This window comes from Hippoglossus stenolepis, chromosome 13, assembly GCF_022539355.2.
Source record: "Hippoglossus stenolepis isolate QCI-W04-F060 chromosome 13, HSTE1.2, whole genome shotgun sequence".
In the NCBI taxonomy this organism is placed as follows: Eukaryota; Metazoa; Chordata; class Actinopteri; order Pleuronectiformes; family Pleuronectidae; genus Hippoglossus; species Hippoglossus stenolepis.
In genome coordinates, this window is record NC_061495.1 from 10130259 (window position 1) to 10153458 (window position 23200).

General features: G+C 40.5%; 1 long non-coding RNA gene across 1 annotated transcript; it reads right to left on the reverse strand.

The window, feature by feature from the left end:
* On the reverse strand, nucleotides 1-19269 carry LOC124854597. Its single transcript, XR_007034779.1, has 4 exons — nucleotides 18836-19269; nucleotides 18138-18240; nucleotides 17730-17836; nucleotides 1-7594 (listed from the first exon to the last, which is right to left on the reverse strand). It is a non-coding gene; the product is annotated as an uncharacterized LOC124854597 (long non-coding RNA).
* Nucleotides 19270-23200: the final 3931 nt, after the last annotated feature.

Consider the following 23200-nt stretch of genomic DNA (forward strand, 5'->3'; position numbering starts at 1 on the left):
TGTCACGCAGCTCTGGCAGTGTTCATTACTTTGTCCCAGATTCATCTGAGCTCTCTGTTGACAGTGCAGCCATTTCATTTCTGTTGATCACTGCTTTCCACCTCAAAGAGCAGCGGCTGTAATGGCACTCCAGCAGCACAGCACTCCGCTAATAGGATCCAGTAGTTTAAGACATATTTATGCGTCTGCACTCCCTGTCACAATGAGAGGAGAGGGTTGTGACAAATGAACCACTACAGCTTGTAAATGTGTAGATGAAGGTTTGGGGTCAGGAAAAAAACAACAAAAAAAACCTTTAATTCACCTCAGACAGATAAAAAAACAAACCCAAAATTCAACACTGCCTCAAAAAGACATTTACATTTAGCTCCATCAAGGGCTTGACATAAATTTTCCTCTACAATGTTATCAGATCGGGGACACAGCGGAGGGAAAATGTATTTCGAGAGGTTGGAGAAAAATCTCATTTGGCACGCACAAGTCAGCGGCAGTAGCTCAAGGGCACGGGATGAGCGATGTCATTACACGAGCATGGTGAATCCGATTGGTCACAGCTCATATGTGGCAAAACGACCTCAGAGGGCTCCACTGGTTTGTCGTGGGCCTAAATGAGACCAGTGAACTCTTTGAACGAGGACATCACCACCGGGATGACACACTACTGTTGAGGAAACATAGAATGAAATAGTACGGTAGCACATGTGTGGAATTAGTTTTGAAATAAAAAAAAACAGCAAAACCATTTAAGAAAAGATTGTTTCATCTCCTTTCATGCTGAATGCGAATGTCAGTGTGCTAACATGCTCACAGTAACAATGTTAACACGCTTAGTGTTTACCATGCACAACATTTTAGTTTTGACTCTTAGCAAAGTTAGAAATGACTGTGCGTAAAATGTGATGGACGTGAACAAAACAAGTAATGAAGCTAAAATCATGTTAAATTTCATGAAAAAAAACTGTAGACTAATTTAAATTAAACCAGATTTCAAATGTTATAGCTTTGCATATCACACAATATTCTGGAAAAATCTCTAAGGTGATAATTCACAATTTAAAAACATCACGGGCGTCCACAAGCTCCCCTGGCAGCTCAGGCGACTCTCACACTTAATAAGTCAATAAATAAATATTAGAAAAAAACCACTAAACTTCCTACACATTTGAAATATGAGGCAGCCTCCCCCGAAGTGTCAGATGTCTTGCCACCACACACCCACCACATTTCTCTAGAGGTGTGAAAAGTAACAGAGGTAAAGAGTTGACGACATATCTGCATGTCTTTGTTTAGAGAAATCACACTTCACACCAGCGTGCATTCAATAACCACTGAAAGCTTGTTGGAAACTTTGTGGGGGCGTTTACAATCTCTGGACCACCATTTCCCTGCTACACATCTGGAAGGTGAACTGTGAAGACAAGTGAAACCTTCTCACGTTCACTCGACTCCCCCTCTATACCCACAATGGGTATGTGTGTGCAAACTGTGTCACAACCTACATCTGTGGCCACTTTAGCAGAATTTTCGAAATAAACGTCTGATTTTTAAGTAAACACAAAACTTTAAACTAAATTCTTTCAACTATCATTACATCATCCCATTGTCACTTTTACAAAAGTACATTAAAAGGTGCAGTGTGTAAGATTTAGGTGACAGGGATCTATTGGCAGAAATTCAATATAAAATAGTCCAAGTGATGTTTTCGTTACCCTAGAATGAGCCCTTTATTTTTAAACACTTTATATCTACATCGGAAGCGGGTCCTGTCTACGCCATGTTTTTTACCGTAGCCCAAACTGGACAAACTAAAGACCTTTTGAGTTTTTATGACAACTGGGGCATTCAGCTGCAACATGCAACTTCACCACTAGATGTCACTAAATCCTACACACTGAAACCCTTAGGGTCTATGCACTTTCACTTTTTACCATCTCAACAACACTCTCAGCTCTGTATATGATGCTTGGGTTTTGTTGGATCTTTCCTGTGCCTTGCTGCACCTGCCTGCTGGATTCTGACGCATTAGCGGGGAACTGATGGTTTCGTACACGGATAATCTGATTAATGGTTTGAGCAATCCAGGTGTTCAGGTAATCTGTTCATCACATTCCACTAGTCTTAATCCTGGTGAGATCATTCCTGGGCTGCGGCAAAACTAATCTGATCAGTGTCACCACTTATCTATCTGAGATATTTTTCATGCAGAGAATTAAAATAGAGAGGTTAAGAGTCATTAAAAGTTCAGTATCAATGTTGAATATAGGGAAATTCAAGTTAGGCATGAAATTGCCACTATGGATCGTGTTTACTGTGTCACTGTGTGTGAAGACCACAGAGTTTAATAGCTCCCTACACACCTCTTCTAACACAATTAAAACCCACAAGACTCATGAATGCAAAGATACATTTCCAGCAAGCACTGTATTCTAGAGACCGGTGCTCACACAGGACTCCAGTCGCCCCACATTTACTTTGATCCATTATCATATTAAAACAGTAGTTTATCAGATTTCATGAGGCAAAGCTTCCCCAGTCCTGACAGCAGCATCTCACTGTGAAAAATAAATTAGTTCACGTTCCTGCACAGACTCTGATTGCTCGCTGCAATATGCAAATCAAAGGATCCCTATGCATATATTTGTCATTAAAAACCAACATATCAGCTCGTTGGTTACTGACTGCATAATGCTACGACTCTCAGTTAATCAGACCTCGTTGTAATGGCAGAACAATTCATCTCATCCACTCAAACAGTAAAATAACTCTACAAGAGAAATGCCACCAAATGTGCTGTTGTTGTGAGCAGGAGCATATTTTTAAGTTTTATGTGGGTCAAGTCACGTGCTTTGCAATCTCGCAGCCAATCGGCTAATGTCTGATGACAAATTAGCCTCAGGGGGCAACAACCAATATTTGGGGACTTCCGGTGTAGACAGTGGAAATCAGGGCCAAGACTCTCTCTTCTGTTCACCATTAACAGTCTGACTACTTTCTTTCATCGTACGGGTCGCATGTTTCTCCAAACACTGTCTCTTTTTATAGTTGTTTTAGGTCCAGACAACAGTTTGACTAATCTCTAATCAACAGCTATCTGCATATGAATGTAGATAAATTAAAAAGCTGACAGCCAATGCATTTCAATGTCTTTTGCTCTTCACGTGGACTTTTTACCTGCAGGCAACCAAAGCTTGCTCAAACGTGATTGGTTAAACCAAAGCAGAACCATGTTGTGATACATCAGACAAATCGGCTCCAAAAGGCGGACACAGACAAATTTGTTTTCTAAGTGAAACAAGAGTGTTTTTATTTACAAAACGCTGGATCAAAACGTTTATCTCCAGGAGACAGAGAGAGAGAGAGAGAGAGAGAGAGAGAGAGAGAGAGAGAGAGAGAGAGAGAGAGTCAAACAAAAGACAAAGGGATGGGGGAAACAGACCAACAGATAATAACAAACCAGAAGACTTCCCACCCCAAAAGATTTTCTCTCACCTACGCACATATTTTGCATATTCACATGCACAATCTGTTCATAGAGATTAACTGCTTTGTGATATTAGATAACTTGTACCACACATCTTAATCTCAAATGTATTACCATCTATTATCAATACAGCCAATACTTTGCAGGTTTCTTCAATCGATCTTCAGTCCCAGCTAACATTGGGTGTTTAGACAGGCTGCCCCATGGCTCGCCAGCAAATACAGAGACAATCACTCAGGCTCAAATTCTCACCCGAGGACAATTGAGAGTTCTCACTTAACTTAAGCTGAATGTCTCTGGGTTGTAAATGGAAGCCGGAGAAAACCCACGCAGACACGGAGATAACATGTTTACACAGAAAGGCCCTGGCCGCCCCGGAGGTTTTCAGCTGAAACCTTCTGGCTGCGAGGAGACGGCGCTAACCACTAGGACATTTTTCCACCTTTGATCTAATGTGATATTTCAAAAAAGTTAATGTAAAAGTGTTTTTTTGCTTCAACCATAGTTCTAAAGGCAACATTTAAACATTTGTTTTAAATTGGTGAAGGCTGAATAGGTTTTACAGCAGATCAGCCGGTAACAATCGAGTCAGCGACCCATAAAAAACAGACGCTTGCTCCTTTCACCGATAGCTGTCTTCAGAAATCAGATGTAAGGTCTGGGGAAGGAGATCGGTTGCTAATCGACATTACCTATGTGCTCCCTTGTGTTCTTGAATCACTCTGTTTAATTACGCCGTCTGATTTTAAATTTCTGCTTCATGCATTTGTAGTGTTGCATGCAAGCCACTGCTCTAGCACATCATTAAAGTTTCATTAAAGTTAATAGGTGATGTATTATTGGCACAATGTAAGAATGATGACAACGTGTGTTTAGTCTGTCAGTACATGGTAACATTTAAAAGAGAATATAAAACAAATAGAAACCAATAGACCCAAGGGCCTGCTTGCACAAATCCAAAACCCACACAGAATAAATGCACAATTACAGTGCAACATGAAGCTTTTGTTGTCAGTGATGAAATAACAGCGCTTTGGTCCAGTGGACCATTTTCATATCTTTGATCCAGATAAACGGTTGGATGTTCACTGAGGATTTGAAGGAACTGAAAGCTCTGCACCATCTGAAAGTCTAAATAAACAGTTTTTTTTGTATTGTCTTCACAATAAATGTGTAGTCTAGCAGAAAACAAGGTAAGGGAAAATTAAATAAAGATACTGAGACACAGCATCAGAAAGGAAGCAGAATCTAGACGGAGAAGAAGACGTCAGAGCGACCGGCGAGAGCCGAGCTTCACATTCACATTCCTGTCTGCGAGCGTGGAGAATGAAGACCTCATGAATCAAATTCTGTCAGCTGTGATGGGAGCAAAATGAAGCAGGGGTTCCTGGGATCGTCTTTGATTAAAATGATGCCGCTGTTTCAATCATTGACACATTTAATTCATTCTGAAGACGAGGGAGCAGCGGCACTGAGATACGTTTTTTTTAATTCTATCAAATACCTGTTGTCTCCTGTCGAACACTGAAAAACACGTCATGTGATAAGAGAAAAAAAAAACACACATATGCAATGATGAGTCATGTTATATCAATGTGTTAGTCAACAGCGTTGGAGCTAATTGGATTTTCTGACAGGAACGGCCATATGTTAGCAGCTTCAGCCTTTCTGGGCCATGTGTCCAAAACACTGCACGTAAGTAATATGCCACAGCTGTCAGTGTTACCACGAGGTGAGACGTGTAGCGTGTTGGCGTCACATTAGCACACACCCTCTGTCTCCCTCATCCTGCTCAGACAGATTGCTACAGTGTGTCTGGTGTACCTTTCTCTCCGCGGCACTGTCAGCTCTGGTAATTGACTCTTGCAGTCTCCGCTGAGCCGTCCACTACACGGCCTGTAAGGCTCCACTCCCAATTACAGGCTACAGCTGCCTGACGGGCCGAGGTGGATGACCAGGGGGGAGAGAGAGATAGAGAGAGAGAGGCAGGGTGGGGGTGATGGAGTGCAGCATTATTCGTCTTTGATGTGGAACTGAGGGTGAGTTGAATATACACAGGCTCACCTGTACGTACCAGCGGCGTACCCTTGTAAAACCACTATAAAGTTGGCACAGGTTGCCACAGCTCCGGCGTCAGGATTTTGACGCGTCTAACCGCTATAACCAGGAAACAGTGTCGACTTATTAGTTTAATCAGTTAGCCGAGTCACTCTTGTACACATTAAGCGTGGAGGCAGCAACAGTAGATGTCCTGCTCCATTTGCCTGCTGTGTGAGGCAACAGATTGGGCCGAGGAGAGAGGTGTTTCTTTTTGTGCCACCAGGTACAAGTCAGACAGCCGGTGACAGGGCACCATTGGTCAGTGGCAGCCTGTCACAGATAATAACCCTCACTGTTATGGCTGTGTTTGCCAGAGGGAATGCCTGAGTAGTAGTCTTTTGTGCTTTGTATGCATGTGTCTCACTCGCCTGCCTCCAATAGAGTCGATTGAATCTTTCGCCAGCTGAAACCCCACTTAGTGTGAAATTCTGGGTTTACCACAATTTGTGTCTTCATTTTTGCACTTTTTGCCACTTTTTCTGTCAAAGTCATTGCCGGCTACTCTATGAACATGTTCATTACAACAATGTCCAACACAGCAAGGAACAAGCAGGGTATTAGTAAAGATGTAAAGATGATAAAAAAAAAAGATGAGTCAAATTATCTGACAATCTCGCAATCAAAAATTATAACTACAGACCTAGTTTGATGACAATGTGAAGCAGCGAGGGGTCATGGGAGTTGTTGTCTTCACCTATGCACTGCAGATGCAAATGATCATCGTGGATGAGGTAATGTATAAGTGGATATGACACAAATAAAAAGCAACAAAAAGGAAACAAGCAGTTACCTTGAATAAAGTCTGGGTTTGACATTCTGGATAATATGAGCACACAAGTCAACAAGATATTTAACCTAAGTCCAGTAATTTTTAGGCATTTTAATGAAGAGTTGTTATATTATATCTTTAACATAAAACAAAATCTTGGCAATTTAACTGTGTTCGTCTTTAAACTGAGATGTTTCCAACAGACATTTAGGAAAATGTGGTAGAGTTGCTTGTGACTGTGTGTCGTTTTGCTCACAGATCTCAGCAATTAAGTTTAATGTTATTTTTTTATTATTACTGAGGGGTAAGTATGTATGAAACTACAAAAAAAATTAGACCAAGATTGAATGAAACCAGAATTTCCCTTAACTTGAGCAAGATAGGCTTCATGCATAAGAGGACAGGGCCGAGCTGGTGCATGTACCTGCTGTAGCTGCACTGTAGCTGAAGTGCACCTCAACAAATTACTGTAATTTAAAAAAATATTGATGCACGGTAAAGATGGCTTTGGGAAAACCTCCGATGCTGATTGAGGTTGTAGTTAGTGGGAGTAGTTTGTAAGTATTTCTTTCTTTCCTCTGTTAGCTGCAGTAAAGTAACAGTTACCGTGGGCAGGATGATTACAGCAGGATACACACACGTCCCTGTTGTGAAGGCAATATCAACATTTGAATTCCTATATTTTACCACGAATCCAAACTTACAGTGAATAAAAGCCGGCTTTGCTTCCATTCACAGCCACTCACGGCCAACTCCCCCAATCCACCACGCTACACTCCCTGTGAGCCGTGCAGGAGATAAAAGAGAGAAAGACCCAAAAAGATTAAACAGCCAATCATTTCAGCTTACAACATATGTGAGCCGCAGATTGCACTGGAACGTTATTACTCCTCGCTGGACCATTATCGCCGCCTCCATCAGCCACCCTCAAAAAGAGAAAGAGAGCGACAGAGAGAGAGAGAGAGAGAGAGAGGGGAGAGAGATGTTTTTAGTTTAGTAGTTGTGAGGCCTAATGGTCCATCTAAGATGTGCGCAAACCAATTAGCCCGGCCGACCTCAGAGATGGTGTGTCAGCTTGTCAATCTTGAGGAGAGGTGGGGGGGGGGATGAGAGGCGGCTCTTATCGCTAAGAGGTCAGATGACTGGGTGAGGGGAACGGAGGGAGCGGCGGGGTAGATGTTATTGATGGCAGAGTCTGGCAGAGTGGAAGGTTCAATTAGGAAAACCACGAGTGGCACCAACCCCTGAAGGAAAGAAAAAAAAAGATCCAATAAGGACTATTGTATCAGCATGTAGGGAAGAAAATCACTATTATCCTTCCACTGGACAGAAATTCTTAGAACTTTATTACCACCACCTCAGCACTGGCTGCCGGCAAATCTGACAGGACTTTCAGATAATTCCAGCCCGAACATGGGGTCATGAAGGGCTTAAGATTATAAAGCACATAAGTACTTTTTGTTAGTCTGACTTTTTCTTCGTTCTTACTATTTGTCAGACTGGCAGAACTATAATCCAGATGTAAAAGAAAAAAGAAAAGTCTCCATAAAGTTTCCAAGTGACTTGATTTGTCCAAAAGAACTTGGTAATTTTGTTTTGTGTGTAAAACTGTATTCTCTGTGTTTCAACAACCACTTTACACATGATTGACAATGTAACAGAGGTTAAAGCAAATATCTGTCGACAATTCCCTCAAAAAGACGTAAATTAAAGCGTCAAAGTGGATTTGCATTTGCAGCACCTGCTTATTTCTCACTGTTGTCAGATGACAGCAGGGGCCGTATGATTTTACATGCCTCCTGTTGTTCAAACAAATATGTGCCAGTATACCTGTAGTCGCTCAGCCTCATGATTTCTGTTTAGCGGGGCGTCAAATCGTCAGTTACATACACGGTTAAGCAGGAATTCTACAACAAAGGTTTGCATTGTTTAGTTATTTATAGTGAGGGCAAACTCCACAAGCTGCCGGACGCCCAAATCAACAGATATTCTTATCTTATGTCGGGAATATAAACTCTCCACTGCAGAAAACAGTGACCTCTGCAGAGCTGTCTACCATCAACATGCTGGTAAAGAACAACAGCTCAGTGGTATTCGCTGATACATATTGTTTTCACTGTGAGGCGTAGATTCCTAACCTCATCACTGAGTCCCCTGTGTGTACAATAGTTACAATAAAACAAATAAAAGCTTTTGGGCACTTATTTTGAAATAAGTTCCCTTTGAGGTAAAATTGTACAAGTTTAGTATGGTCCATGTCCCATCCACTAACACGGAGTAGGTGGGGGTATATACTGCAACCAGCCACCAGGGGCTGATCGAGAAACTTTGGCTTGACTTTTGTGGAGCGGTCCTCTCATCTTTATATTCAGTCTACGATTAATACAAACTGCATGTTCCTGTAGTTGTTGATGTTTAAACTGCACCTTAAGTCAGTATTAAGGGTTTGTGTGAAAAAAACATGTTCTCGTTTATTTCAATAAAGTTGACATTTCTAACCTGAGCGCTCCGAGTTTTTTTTCCAGGTTTTTATTCTTTTAGACCCATAAAAGCCTCCAAGACACAGTAATAGCATTTATACTTTATTTGGTGGTGACACTGATGACACCATTAAAATAAAAGAGAAATATTGACCCAATCAGAAAACCACTACATCAGGCTTATTGCAGCTCACTAAGGAATACCTTGCTGGAGTCCCCCCCACCCCCCCACAACTCCCTTCTTTGTCTCGGTGCGGCCTGTCCCCGAGGGCCCCTTATAGACTTTTCACTCCTTGACCATGACTCTTGTCAAAAGTAGAAGAGAAGATAGATCATTGTTAAGACCAGGTGGTGACAGAGTCATCTTCTCCGTCCTGGTTGTTAGCACATGATGTATCGCTGTTGTCCCGCTCTTCCTGGACGTGGTGCTACATGTGTGTGTCTTCACGGTTAAACCCATGAAAACCAAACCTGCAGCACCAGGACATTGTCATTGTTATGATGTGATTGTTACACAGCAAGGACAAGCTGCAGCAGAAACACTGCCAGTTTAGGTGTAATATAACGAACACTGCTGTATTTAGAATGTCTGAAATGCACAAAAGGACACAACAGGTCAAAAAAGATCATCAAATGTTAATAGACAAGATAGAAAATATTAACTTATAATATATAATAAGTTACCAGACAATTCAGTGATCATTCAAGGGTTATTCTGGATCCTTTCACATTATTTAGCTGACAAATATCCAGGATCTTGCTTCTACCTTCATCTCAAAGTCATTCAGAAACAACAAATGACACCGGAGAACCCCTTATTGATTGTGATTATAAAATAGCCTTATCTAAATTATCAAAATCCAGGACTGTTGGCGGAATCTGAAATTAAAAATGATTAGTGATTTTGTTCCTATTTTAAAGTTTAAAGTTTAAAGGGTCAAAATGCAAAATGCAAAATGCAAAATGCAAAATGCAAAATGCAAAGGAAATGCAAGACATGAGCATCTTTCAGATTTGTCAGTAGGGGGCAAAATTGATCCAGCCTCTCAGAGTTAATGACCTCACATCAGCTGAGAGAAATGCCCACATGTGTGCGGAGGCTTAACACAGAAGCGTCATGCAGAAAAAAGGAGAAAGTAATTCCTCACAGAAAGCGAGTGCTGATAGTTTCCCCGTTTTGCAGCCTGCACGTATCAGGCTGAAAAACAACAATACCACCGCATCCTTGGTGAGGCTGTTCCCTATGACTTCCTATTCATTTCCCCCCAAAAAATAAAAAAATAATAACATATTGGCATCTCAATAACCTGTCAGGCGGAATTCATTACATGGGTAAAAGGAAACAGAATGAAAAACTGCAAGATATATCAAAGAACGAGTCAATGTCGAGAACAAAGATGATGAGGAGAGGACGAATAATGAAAGACAAAGGGAAGTAACTTTGGTCTTTGTGAGACAAGGACAGCAGCACTACAGAGAACTAACGCAGTGCAAGTTGCATTTCACCCATCTCTCATTCTGCATTCTCATCAATGTTTTTAACTCAGTTTACCTCAAGGTCACTACTTTTATTTTGTAAAATTTTGTGAGAAAGTGGGCCCAGATTTTTCTAACAATGTGAAACGTAAGTGATGTATACAAATGTGTTATTCCTGCCCAAGAACAAGTAATAATAATATTAATAACTTACATCTTTATAGCGCCTTTGAAAGGGACCTAAGGATGCTACATATTTAGGGACAAGGACATATTCAAGGGGACAAAGACGGAGGTCATATCAGGTCATATGGATTTTTAAAAGGTTTTTTGAATGTCAAGACTGATGTGGCATTGTGAAATTCTGTTGGGGGGTTAGGTTGTGGGGGGGCCACCATGCTGGAATCTCTGTCCTCAAAATCCTTCTATCTGGTAATGGTTAGAAAACTACGGTAAGATGATCGCAGAGTCCTGGACTTGGTACGAGGTGGAAGTCAGTGAGATATGTACTGGGGAGCGAGGCTATGGAGGGATCTGTAAGTGAATAGGAGGAGTTTGTAGGTGTTCAGCAATTTACAATTTTAGTTAAAAGATTAGAATAAGATTTAAGGCCAATAAATAAATACACAACAAGAACAGCAATCAGTAGAGCACATACTTCCACCAAGGCCCAATAGTCCCCTTAAATTCAGTCAAGCTGAATTTCTCTGCATTACTTCTTGAGAAAATTGACAAGAAAATTGAAAAATGCCCTATAACTTAAAGAAAGTGAAAAAAAAAATCTGCCTGCTAAATGTAGTCCGCTCAATAAGGTATTGGGTTCTTCCTTGACCCACATGGCTGCCATGTTTCTCACATTCAACACAGACAGTACATCTCATTCCTGACAATGATGAAACTACTCAACCACTAGATGAATTTGATCATTGTCTTGCATTTTAAAAAGAACTTCAAGTTTTACTTCTTAATCCTTGGTACTTCTTGGTACAGCATGTGCTGTACATGCTTTTAATCTGTGTTTGACAGAATCTGCCAGCAGCCCAGATCTGAACCCTCTCCACTAATGTATGCTGATTATTCTTCCCGGAAAATAATCCATGACTCATGCTAAATGCCTGATATTAACTTAATGATGTGTGGTGCTGCGTTGAACATCTGGTGACTCCTGGTTGGACTAATATCTAAAAAATGCAGATGAAACCCACTCACACACACGGCCCTCCCTCCTCTGCTTCTCTCCCTCTTCAACATTTAGCATTTATGAGCATTTAAGAGTTTAGAGTGAAAAGCCATTTTCCAGGTGCTCTTCTGACACCATAATAACTTCAAGCATATAACTTCACGTGACCTGCTGCAGCATATCTGTGCCTCCACAGGTAACAGCGCTAGCATACTGATGTGGGCCCCTTCAGGCAATGATGCAGCACTTCTGCTCTTCTTGTGGCCCGGACAAAATGTACGTGAGCCTCAATTGACAACTTGTAAAGTGGCAAATGTGGCCCAAATATCCCGAAACAAATGTGGGTCTTTTTTGGCAAACATGCTCCAGGCAAGGTGTAATCCGGATGTGAACTGAAGTGGCCCATGTGGTGAATGGTGAATATGGCCCTAACAGTACCAAACAAATTTGGGCCACCTTTGGCACCCTTGGTTGACATGCGGCATTGCTATGGCTAACTTGTGGCCCAGATCTGGCAAAAAGGGGCGGACCATCCAAATTCCAAACTATTTTGATATGTGGGAGAGTAAAACATTAAACAACATTAAAAAGCTTTATAGCACCTATATACCAACTTTAAAATCCTGGTGGTCCTGACTGTCTGCCGTAATGCAGTATGGCTACATTTACAACATAAGTAAGGATAGACAATTCTCAATGCATGAGCTGTTGAATCTTACTACTGTAGCAAGTATAAATCAAAAGATTGAACTTAATAACCCTGTTAAAGGTAAGTTGTAAGTAGATTACCCTTTTACTATTGTCTTTACAAAGACTTTTACAGAAAAAAACTATATCTCGTAAGGTGGGTCTTTGGGGGTTTGTGAAGTTGGCCAGTGTATGCCACCTGAATTCCTGCTCCCTGGCTGTGTATTGCTTTTGCATTAGAATCGGGGCGGCTGGCAAACAGACTGGAGACCAATTCACTGCATTCTAAAAGGCAAATGATGCACTGCTGCTGGAGCCCAGCCAGGAAAACAGCTCAGAAAACGCAGAGGTCAAACAACCCCACAATCAGCTCACAGGCAAGAGTGCATATGGGTTACATCTGATTTGATTCAGTGAATGTCTCAGTCCAGAATGTATGCATCCTCGGTTCAGTGAAAATATTTCTTCCTTCAATATATCCTTTGCCAAATCATTTGTCCCACCTTGCTGCAGTGCCACTCTATCGCTGGTCTTAGTTATTGCTGCAGCGTGTAAGAAGAGGGTCAAAGGAGACATCTGGAAGTGGGAGAATTGACATTTTCCACCAGCCACAACAGCTTACCCAAAATGATGAACCAGCAGACTCCAGGACTTCATAAAGGTGATGAGTCCCATCCACTCTGTGCTGTGTGGCCTGAGGACTAAATGTGGGCTGGAGAGAGAGAGTTCCCTCAGCGCCGGGAACCTGACTCATTAGTAGATCAGTAATTTAAAGGCTCGACTTTAGTGCTTTACCATTTCCATTCCTGCTGCCTCGCGGCTGTCCCTGTCAAATGTCTTTAAATGCATTATGTGTATTGTTATGCATTTCACAGCAGACATTTAATCAGAAATACAGAAAGGCTTGTAAATTGAAATATAAAATGTTTTGCTCAGAACTATGCTATGTAGAGTGCTATGTCAGGTATAAGGCTCTCATCCGTTGGTCTAGACCAGGGGAATTCAATAAAGATTCTGAGAAATCAAAGGCCCAAAACATCTTGTCTACTAGCGTTATGATTGAGTGCAATATAGATTGAAATATTAGATGTATCAAGGTTCTGTGTGTCATCAACTGACTGTCAAATCGAAGAAAGTATAATCCAATGATATTCTCACAAAATGTATTCTCAGTTTTCACATTGAAGTGGAGGGGTTCAAATATAGAGACTCTAATAGAAAATATTGCTCTTGTCTCATGTCGGAAAAAGTACATAACAGACCGTTTTTTTCAAATGCCTGGTTATAGTGTTTTTTAGAGTTTGCCATATAAAGTTAGTTTTATGAATTTTCTCTTCATGACTAATCAACGACTATTCTTCCTCTTTTTGTCTGTTAGGGTCTGACCCCCAACTCTGGTCCGAATGCTCATCAGAATTCACAGACTTGATTGGCATCTCATGAGATGATTTATAATGCATGAAATTGGTCTGTGAGTTTCCTGGGCTGATAAACCGAGGCCGTAAAGGCTAGTGAAGCTTCACTGGGTAAAATAGAAACACTCTCGACATTCTCAATGATTAATTGGCTAGATGTTTGGGTCTGGATAGAAGTCTAAGGTTCGACTATAAGTGACCTCTGCTCTAGCCTCTTAAATTAACATTTCACTAGCAGCAGAAGCATATTTGCATCTTAAACAATTTCCAGCAACTGTAGCCACTGATACGTTTTAGAGGAGGATGTTGTTAAGTAAAGTGATTTAGGTGATAACGTTTTTTAATGAACACGCCGGTGAGACTGCTGATGAAATGGAAGTGGAGAAGACTTTGGTGAGAAGACAATTATCAACTTGATACATTTCCTTTGCCTCAGCCTGATGATTATAAGAATTAGAATCCTGTTTCGGGCTAAGTTATTCAGGCTAGTTTATACCACTTTAATGTGAAGGCTGAACAGGACTAGTACGAGAATGAACCTGTAACAGGGGTAGGGGTCATTATTTTTGGAATATTCTACATGAAAAGACTATTATTTAGACGTCCTGTGTGTATCTGTTATTTGCTCTTTGGACTTCTGTGTTGTGCCACAGCTTTTTTATTCCCCCCAATGTGTAAGTCTGTGCATTCGTTGTTGCATTGGGCTACATGTACTTCTTTACTCTGATTGTGTTTGTGTAAATCACGAGGATGTAGTGTTTTGAGAATATGATCCTCAGCCATGTGCACTATGTTCTTGTGCTCGCTCTGCTTATTTCTTCTGTCTCTAATTCTGGAGTCCCACTGCTCAGGATCCGACTCTCACCACACACTGGAACACAAGGTGAAGGGTTACCACAATACCATTGGGCTACTAATTAGCCAGAGCTTACAGTACATGAAGAGATGGAATAACTGTTTGACAAGCATATATTCTCAACATCATTAAGATGGGCACAGAAATGCTAGTGTTTTTTACACTGTTACATTCACGAATCCACGTGACATAACTGTCATGTAACGTCCTTTAGATGTGATCCCACAAAGGTTTAAATGACTTCGATTTCCCATCAGTCACCGGCACTCGTTTAGAACAAACAAGACTAAAACTGCAAGTAACAGTTGCCTTTGGTTAATCGTTTTAATTTCCCCAATTAGCCAAATGTCTTCATGTCTTTCATGGAGCGCTAATGACGGGCTGACGGTGTCAACAGCCCCAGCATGACACCGTATTGCTAACGCGAAGGAGTTAGTGTGGATCAGATTTTTTCCAAGGCCGGCTCGATCAACAATCTTTACATTCACAATCCTCGGGGGATTAAAATGACAGAGGAGCAAAGATAATGGCACTCAAGCCATCTGGAGAGCGAAAAGAGAATTGTAGACTGCAAATCTGCCTGAAGGGCAAAATATTAGATGGCCTTGTCATAGAGGATAAGTTCACTAAAGACCCGAGAGCCAGCTTCCTTCTTGCATTCTTTAAATTAATCTACTGAAGAGCAAAAAATGTAAAACAAGTGTTAAATATTACATAAAAATAGGATCCACATGAAATCCAGTATATTTTTTACAATATGAAACATTGTGTCATTGAAGTCTCCTCATGCTGTAGGAAGGATTTCTGCTTTTACCCTTGACTGCCCTCAAATAATTAACAGTTGTATGAGTACTTGTCCATCTGACGCTAAGTCCAACCACTTCCACACAGACAGTGCATGCATGGGTTGAAAAAAGAGCAGGAGTTGATTCGGAGAAACAAATAGGAGAGGAGAAGAGATGGATAAAAAGTTACAGGACAAAACTAACACATATTTCTCAGTTAGGCCTCGGGTCACAGTGAGCCATGGTGTGGGTTTGATTTTCTGATATACTTCATACCACAATTTAATGTCACCTAGGGCCTTTATATATATATATATATATATGGTAGCCAACACATTTATTGTATATAAAAGTATTCCGGTCCACATTATTAAAACCATTGGACATTACAAACACCATGATCGAAAGTAAGCGTGGTACCAGAACACCTTCAGACCAGAGGCGGACGATCGACTCGGATGTTTCTCTTGTGAAGAGAAGAGCAGGGCTGTCACACCAAGTCAATTTCCTGTAGGTGAAAATACACTTGGCCAATAAAAGAATTCTGATTCTGATTCTGATTCTGATTAACCCAACAGCACCTGGTAGTGAGTTGGATCAGACGGAGAGGAAAGGCTGTCAGACATACCTGGCAAACACAAACATGTACAGACGGTGGCCTGGGAATGTCTGACCCCACAAGGTCTTCAATCTCCAACTCAGGCATGAAATTCCTGTGCATCCCAAGGGAACTTGGGGAGATGGAGTCTGAGTGGGCGTCTTTCAAAGCCTTCATTTCTGTTTGTTTACCCAACCCAGTGACAATTCACGGAACCTGTCAGCAGGTTTTTGAAATAACATGAAAATCCCCTTCAGTTCTTGAAAGACATAGGTTTTCAGCAGGATTTACAGGTTTATATCATCTGTTGGATCTGGTAAGTAAGAAATGTTTCAGGTGCAGTATTAGTATTTTTATTACTTCTTAACAGACCCACAGTATGTTTATCTATTAGAGAGAAATAGATTCAGACCAACTTAAAGAGCAGTGGGGATTGGGGAGCTGGATACAAATTCAGAGGACGTGTCTGACTGGTCGGTGGAAAATGCCTCAACATCCGTCATGCATCAAGTTATTAATAAAAACTGAAAGTATATTTATACTAACTGAGATTCCCACCAGACTGGAAAAATGAACACAACTTGAAGAAAAACACGAATCATGTCCATCCATTGGCTCTATGATGAACTTAACTGCTTAAAGAGATACTGTTATTTATTGTGCCTTTTGAACTGTGAACTAAATAAGGATTTAATATCACATTTTTATGAAATATATCTTGATTTATGGGTTGAACAGGGCTCAAATTGGCTCAAAGTGGTGTTTCAAACTGTCTTGGACCTTGCAGGGCCAATGCTTATGTAGAGTCAATGTTTGGGCTCTCTCTGAATCAGAACATTTATATACATATTTGAAAAATTTAATATCCTGTTATTACAGGATGGGGACACTTCAGCCAAAACTCAAGGGTGAAATTATTTTAAATATCAAATAATATTAATTTTCAAGACAACAGGTCGTTATCAAAGTACCAAGTGTTCTGTTCTTCTATGAAACATGAGTCTGGTTTGTCATGTGTCTTTGTTTATTTTACATCTGAGGGACAAACGGTGACTGTGGGGTTCCAGTCCAGATCCTATGGAAGGATGAATATACTTTCCCATCACCTGCTCCCCGAATAAGAAGTCCAGCGATCAAATGTTTAGCCTGTATATCACCACAAATTGAACTTAAGAGCTGCGTCTCCCTGTCTGTCCACACCGCCTCCCCAACCCCACTGATACAGTATCTTCCTTTGTTATTAAGAGAAACACTTCCCTTCCAAGTGGAGCCCTCTGCAGTTATCAGGACCCGGTCTCTCTGTGGATTAGTCTCTTTCTAGCTGAGGGCACCTCTTATCGTGACACTTGTTAGTATTATAACGAAATAATGGAGAACTCTGAGCAGCTGGGACAACAAAGACCTTGCTCAGGAGATGCAGTCATAACCTGGGAATACACTGTGAGCTAATTCAATCTAATGTGGGGAGTTATTCAAACAAAACCAAGCACCAGAAGCAGATAATTGGCACTATAATGAAATGCGATGTAAGTCAATAACTGTTTTGGTCATTCAATAGTGTTGAGCAAATCTGCTCTACCCTGCTGCTCTGTTCTCATGGGAACATTGGACAAGGAAGGGGCCCGGAGCAAAAACAGAGCTGGTGCAGCCATTATTACACCCCCTCCCTGTCGCTGTGATGTTGTTTTTAAATGCAATAGTATTTTAGGAAGCATTAGCCCAACAAATAGGGCTGAGGGTTTCTTTTTCAAAAAAAAAAAGGCCACAACAGGTAATTTTGGTATATCCTGAAAGTTGAGATGCAACATGTTTTTTTTGTATTTTGGAAATCAGTAAACTCAGAGGAGGTATTCAAGCCTCTTAAAAGGACAGATGTCTATTTGTATGAATGCTGCCACTGACCTGTGCCCAGGCGCTTCGCATTCTTCTTTGACAGGAGAAGGATGATGAGGTCCTTGGCTTCACCTGGCAACAAGACATCTGCCTGCACTCTGGCTAAAGGAGCTTATCTGGAAAAGAGGCAGATATCAGATATTTGGTAAAGTAATTTAAAAATAAGATCTACACCACCAAAGGGACCGGCAGAATTTCCTCTAAAAAACATTATTCACATGGTGTAAAGATAAATATCCTAAATCTGAAAGAAACAAGAAATGAAAGCTTCATGTCAGAGTTTTATGTGCAAGGGGATTTATCAAGTGGGTTAATGTCTTCAGGGACTTTCAAACACTGATAAAGTGTATCACACAGTGATACGTGCATACAACATCTGTATGCTGTGAGATGAAGATAATAAATAAAGATTCTTACTTTTGACAACTTGGTAACAAAACTATGTCCACTGCCCATCAGTCCATTGGCCTCCAATAGCATTGCCTCAGGGTCACTTTGAAAGCAATGAAGTGTTGAGTACCTCATGTCCGTAGAAGGAAGTGGAAATTGATTAACAAGCACAAAAACACAAACAACACTGGATAAACACAACACAAATACATGTATTTCTATCACTAACACTTTAATGTGGCATGTGGAACTGATCAAGATATTACAAAGGAATGTAGCTGAAAGATTTATCATGTTTGATAAAATATCATCCTGAGATGAAGCTAAAATTTAAGATTTCTCAAATCCTTTCATTTTATGGTTTCTTCATCATTTGCTTCAGACTAACATTTCTTTGTAGATAAATTTATTTTCATAGGGTATTTATGTTTGCACATCTTAAGTTAATTTACTATTGTTAGTAGTTAGTACAGTCCCCCTTTGTGTTTGTCTCGGACTAGTCAATGTCTTCATAAGCTCCCTGTGTCATTTGTGAGCAGCTCAGTTTTGGTTATGTTTGGTTGAGTTAAACTTGTGTTCTTTATTGCTTCGCCTCTTTTTGAGTTAGTGCCCTTAATTGCTCTTTTCTAGTTTCTTACGTTACACACAATTTATATACTTTTGTAACTTGCTAGCATTTTTTGGAACACTTGAAATTCTAAAGGAGAAAATGTCCTATTTCTCACCTTGTCCTTGTGCCTTTTTGAATGGTCCCTGGTTGCTGTGGAGCAACGCAAAAATAATGTCCAGACTGCTGAGGAGGTGTTTCAGAGGCTTCAGGGTCAGAGTTTTTTCTGCAGAGGAGAGGAGTTCCCCTAACTGCGGATTTTGGGTTTCCTAATTATGGAGATCTTTGACGTTCTCAAAAAAATCTATAAAGCACAATAGAGGAAATGGAAAACTGAAAAAAAGCACATGTCCTCTTTGACAACAATATACTGTCGGATTAGTTTTTAACAATGCAACATGAAGAATTAACTGATCCAATTTGGCTTTCGGGTTAGTACAAATATCCCCTCCTGCATGGCTGCTCAAAATGCACATGATCCTATTCCATGTGCTGTGGTGCAGCATAACCAGGTCTGTGGGTAAGGGGGTGTTGAGGACCAGCTGCGGCTCAGCCTGGTGCTGCTTGTGCCACTGAATAGTGCAAAGGATGAGATAACATGTTCTGGATCAAACACGTGGCAATGACTAAAACCAGTGGGTCCAACGAATGCACGGAGACAAACATGATCCCAGTCCCTCTCATCCACCTCCTGTAAACGATAGAAAACAAGATGACTCATAACAATGTTAAAGTAACAAATCATGCGTGGGATTAGCACTTGTGACTGAAACTGTAACTGGATTTTTTAAAAAGCAAACATATTATTGCAATAGCACCAGTGACATTTCATGTATGTTTACTGGGCTCTCTCATTAAAGCTCCGTTTGTCAGAGACAAGTCCGGGGGGATTTCACAAAGGTCAACAGATGTGTTCTCTGTTTGAATATTCTGTGGGTGTTATGTTGTATCGTGTGTTCAGACTGCCCACATGTGTGTACTTGTATACTGTTAACCTTTTCCACAATCTGCCTAAAGCATCAAGAAAATGTCACGCAATTACATACATTGTGTTCCATACTGTATTATTGTAATTTTCCAACAAATTATGCTTGTATGTTAAGGGCTTTTTTTTTTACTGCACTCATTCTTAACATCTGATTTGACCTTGTTTTATCTGATCTGCCATTATTTAGAAGGTCACAGTTTTATTTATTCAGTTTAGGAACGAGGGAGCTTCCCTCCTCCTCATTGACAATATGTTTCAGGATTCAGCCAAACTGAACACGCTACATTTAGACGAACTTAACCCCATCACTGGTGCAGATAGATACAGTTCTCAAATCAAGTTAACCACTCAACTTACTCCAAATGTTTAGAGCTTTCTGATTTTGCATCTCCATAAAGATATATGCAATAATTCTTCAGTAAAATGTCTAAAATCGACTTGACCTATGTTGACTTGTGTACTTTCCGAGCAGAGACAGACTAGTTAGCCTGGTAACTGCTTTACCACGTCTTCAAATTAGATCTTTTGTTATTGTATTGATTGAGAGACCCCTAGCGGCCAACGTTACATATTGTACCTTTAAAATGAATAAAAAGCTGTTTGTATAATATTGTCCATAATGTATATTTTCCAATGCAATTATTAGGTTATTACTTTAATTCAACACATCTAATTGTGCCTCAGCTGTACTTAACTGTGGTTTAAAGAGTTTGCAAAAGGAATAAGTGTCATGAAAATGGAGGAAATGGCTCCTGATGGCATCAAGGATTTAAGGCCAGCCAAACTCACAACATGCCAGCTTTCATACAATTTTCGCCATGCTTACATTTCTCTGGGCGTGAAAAGACTCATATTACCACAGAGGCTATTCAAAGAGCTCAACGTTTTTTTTTTTCGAGAGCCTGCAGAAAGAAGATCCTTTAGCTTTTTATGGTGTGTGTTTGTTGCCACTATATACTTCATAATACCTTCAGGAGAGGCTTCTTTTATGAGACAGCTGGCTAAATCTCTTAAGGCCATACACTTATTCTTTCAATATGTGCCAGCAAGGAAAGAGTACTTCGCCGCACTAACTAAGTCTACGGTCTGCCAATTTCCACTTTGAGGACACCGATGAATTGAAAATCCCTGTGCATCGGAGGGAGACATGGCACCTAACTTTCCCTCCTGGGGTGTGTGATTGGAGTGCGGGTGATGCAGTGCAGAGAAAGCTGCTTCTAAAGCCTGAGTAGCTTTGTATGACTTCATTGGAATCGTACAGTGAGATCTCATATTGAGGGAGTAAGGTTCTTATCTTGGACTGAGTCAGGTTTTTTTGTTATGGTTATCAATCAAATCCTGCAAACTCCAGGGGGTGGATGCAATATCAGGAGCAGTTTGTTTTATCTCATGCAATTCAACACAACAGCACTTAAACTGTTATTCCTTTTTGCTAGGTTTATAATGTTCAAACTGTCAGAGAGTTGTTGATCCAATAACACTGTGAAAACAAATGCCGGCATCTATATTCAAACTGAAGAGTAATCTATGTAATCTTCATTGTCATCACACATTTTGTCTGTAGTTGCACTGTAGAATGTCATCTTTATGTGTTGCAGTCAGTCGGCCCAAATGCTGAATCTGTCCTGTCTTTAATTTCTGTATCTAAATGCTCAAAATGGCCACACTGCCAGAATAATAAAAAAACAAAAAAACAAAACTCCATTTGGATTGTTTTGTTCAGTTCAAGTAGGAAATCTCGGGGATGAAATTGGAGAAAGACAATGTCCAAAGCAGAGGTATTCATTTCCAATACCGGGTGCATTATAGGGGAGAGTGTATAGATGAGCTGTGCGTGCATTGAAAACTTAACAGTTGAATTGCCATCACCAAATCTGAGCTGTCCTTGGAAAAGGTTCGAATAACATTTTACACAGTCATAAGAGCAACTCTAGTGGAAAAATATACTTAAACCATGGCTCATCTCGTCTCCATGTTGTTGTCTCTTCTCTATCTGTCTCTGGCTGAGACATTTTGTACTTTACTCCAGTTATCTGTTTGACCTCTTAACTAAATGTTGGGTCCCCCGGATACTGCAGAAGAGAAAAGGGACATATGTATTTCAACACAAATATGTGGTGTACTTGGGTAATATATTTGTGACCGTAATAAAAAAGACTGCATAGTCTCCGACATTAAAGAGAATACAAAATAAACCAGTTGTCAGTGGAGACATACTGTATGTGCAACCTCAGAGAAAATTGTTGATGTGTTTAAAGCAGCAATAATTGATTTTCTTTTCAACAGGGGGCAGCATAATGAGCTTTAAAACACTGACATTTTGCAATTTGGCAGGAAGTGAAGATTGACTTCATCAGAGACGTTTATTGAAAACAACATCCAGCTTCTTTTTGGAAATACGACTTTATAAAAATAAGAAGCTTCACTTTTCACATAACACATAATCACTGGTCTTGTTCTAGCGACTTCTAGCTTCAGGTAAAGAAGCTGCGCTCAATAACCATTTTCATGAGGTTATAGCATGTTGCTGTAGAGTGCTGGTTCACTTCTGGTTAGGAAATCAGATGCAGTGCTCAGTGGCCCTAATAAAGAAACCAGTCACAATATCTCAGCAGCAGCATTTTGCCCAAACAAAAAAAGGTGAACACAGTATTAGATCGAGCTGGTAAATGGCGTGGCATTCAAGTAGAACCATGGAGGAAGCTGAGTCGTGCTCAGTCAGAGTATCATCAGTGCTACGGGAGGAAGCCGCTGGTGTTCACTTTTAAATTAGATCGCTGACATTTAACCAGATTAGAAGAGACAATGCTCCTCACTGAAACTATATTATTTGTGGGCTTACTTTAAGGACCATAGCAGTGAGTTTACACAACTATTTAAATGATTACATTTCAAATTAACCTTCCATGATGGGCACACATTTCCCAAAACATGCAGGCATGTTTAGCTTAGGAATCCCAATCATAGACTGATTCCCAAAAGATGGTTTGTGTCATTTTTGGTAGTTCTTATAACACTGATGTATTTCCAACTGTCTATAATTATGACTAATGCTCCAATATTATCAAACCATTGCAAAACAGGATGATTACAACAACTGACAGTGATATGACCCGTACTTTTATTGGAGGAATTTAATTTACTTTTATGGTAATTACAGTACAACCACAATATAGTGCAGTGAGCTTTTTATGTCCGATGCACTGGGTTTCATGTGAGTGGTAAAACCATCATCACACAGCATCAGCGTCTTGCTCCACTTCCTCCACCAGAGGTTCCAAATCGTCCCATTCACATCTGCAAACACACTCAGCTGTGGTCTGCATAGTTGGGCACGTATTACAACTACAACACCAGCTGTTCACTCCAGTTTGTTGCCGTGATGATGTAGCATCAATGTTCCCTCTCCATGACCTTATATCTCTCTGCTCACCTACAATTTCCTCCTCACACAATATTCTGGCTCACAATAGGGTACAACTACCATCCCACAGA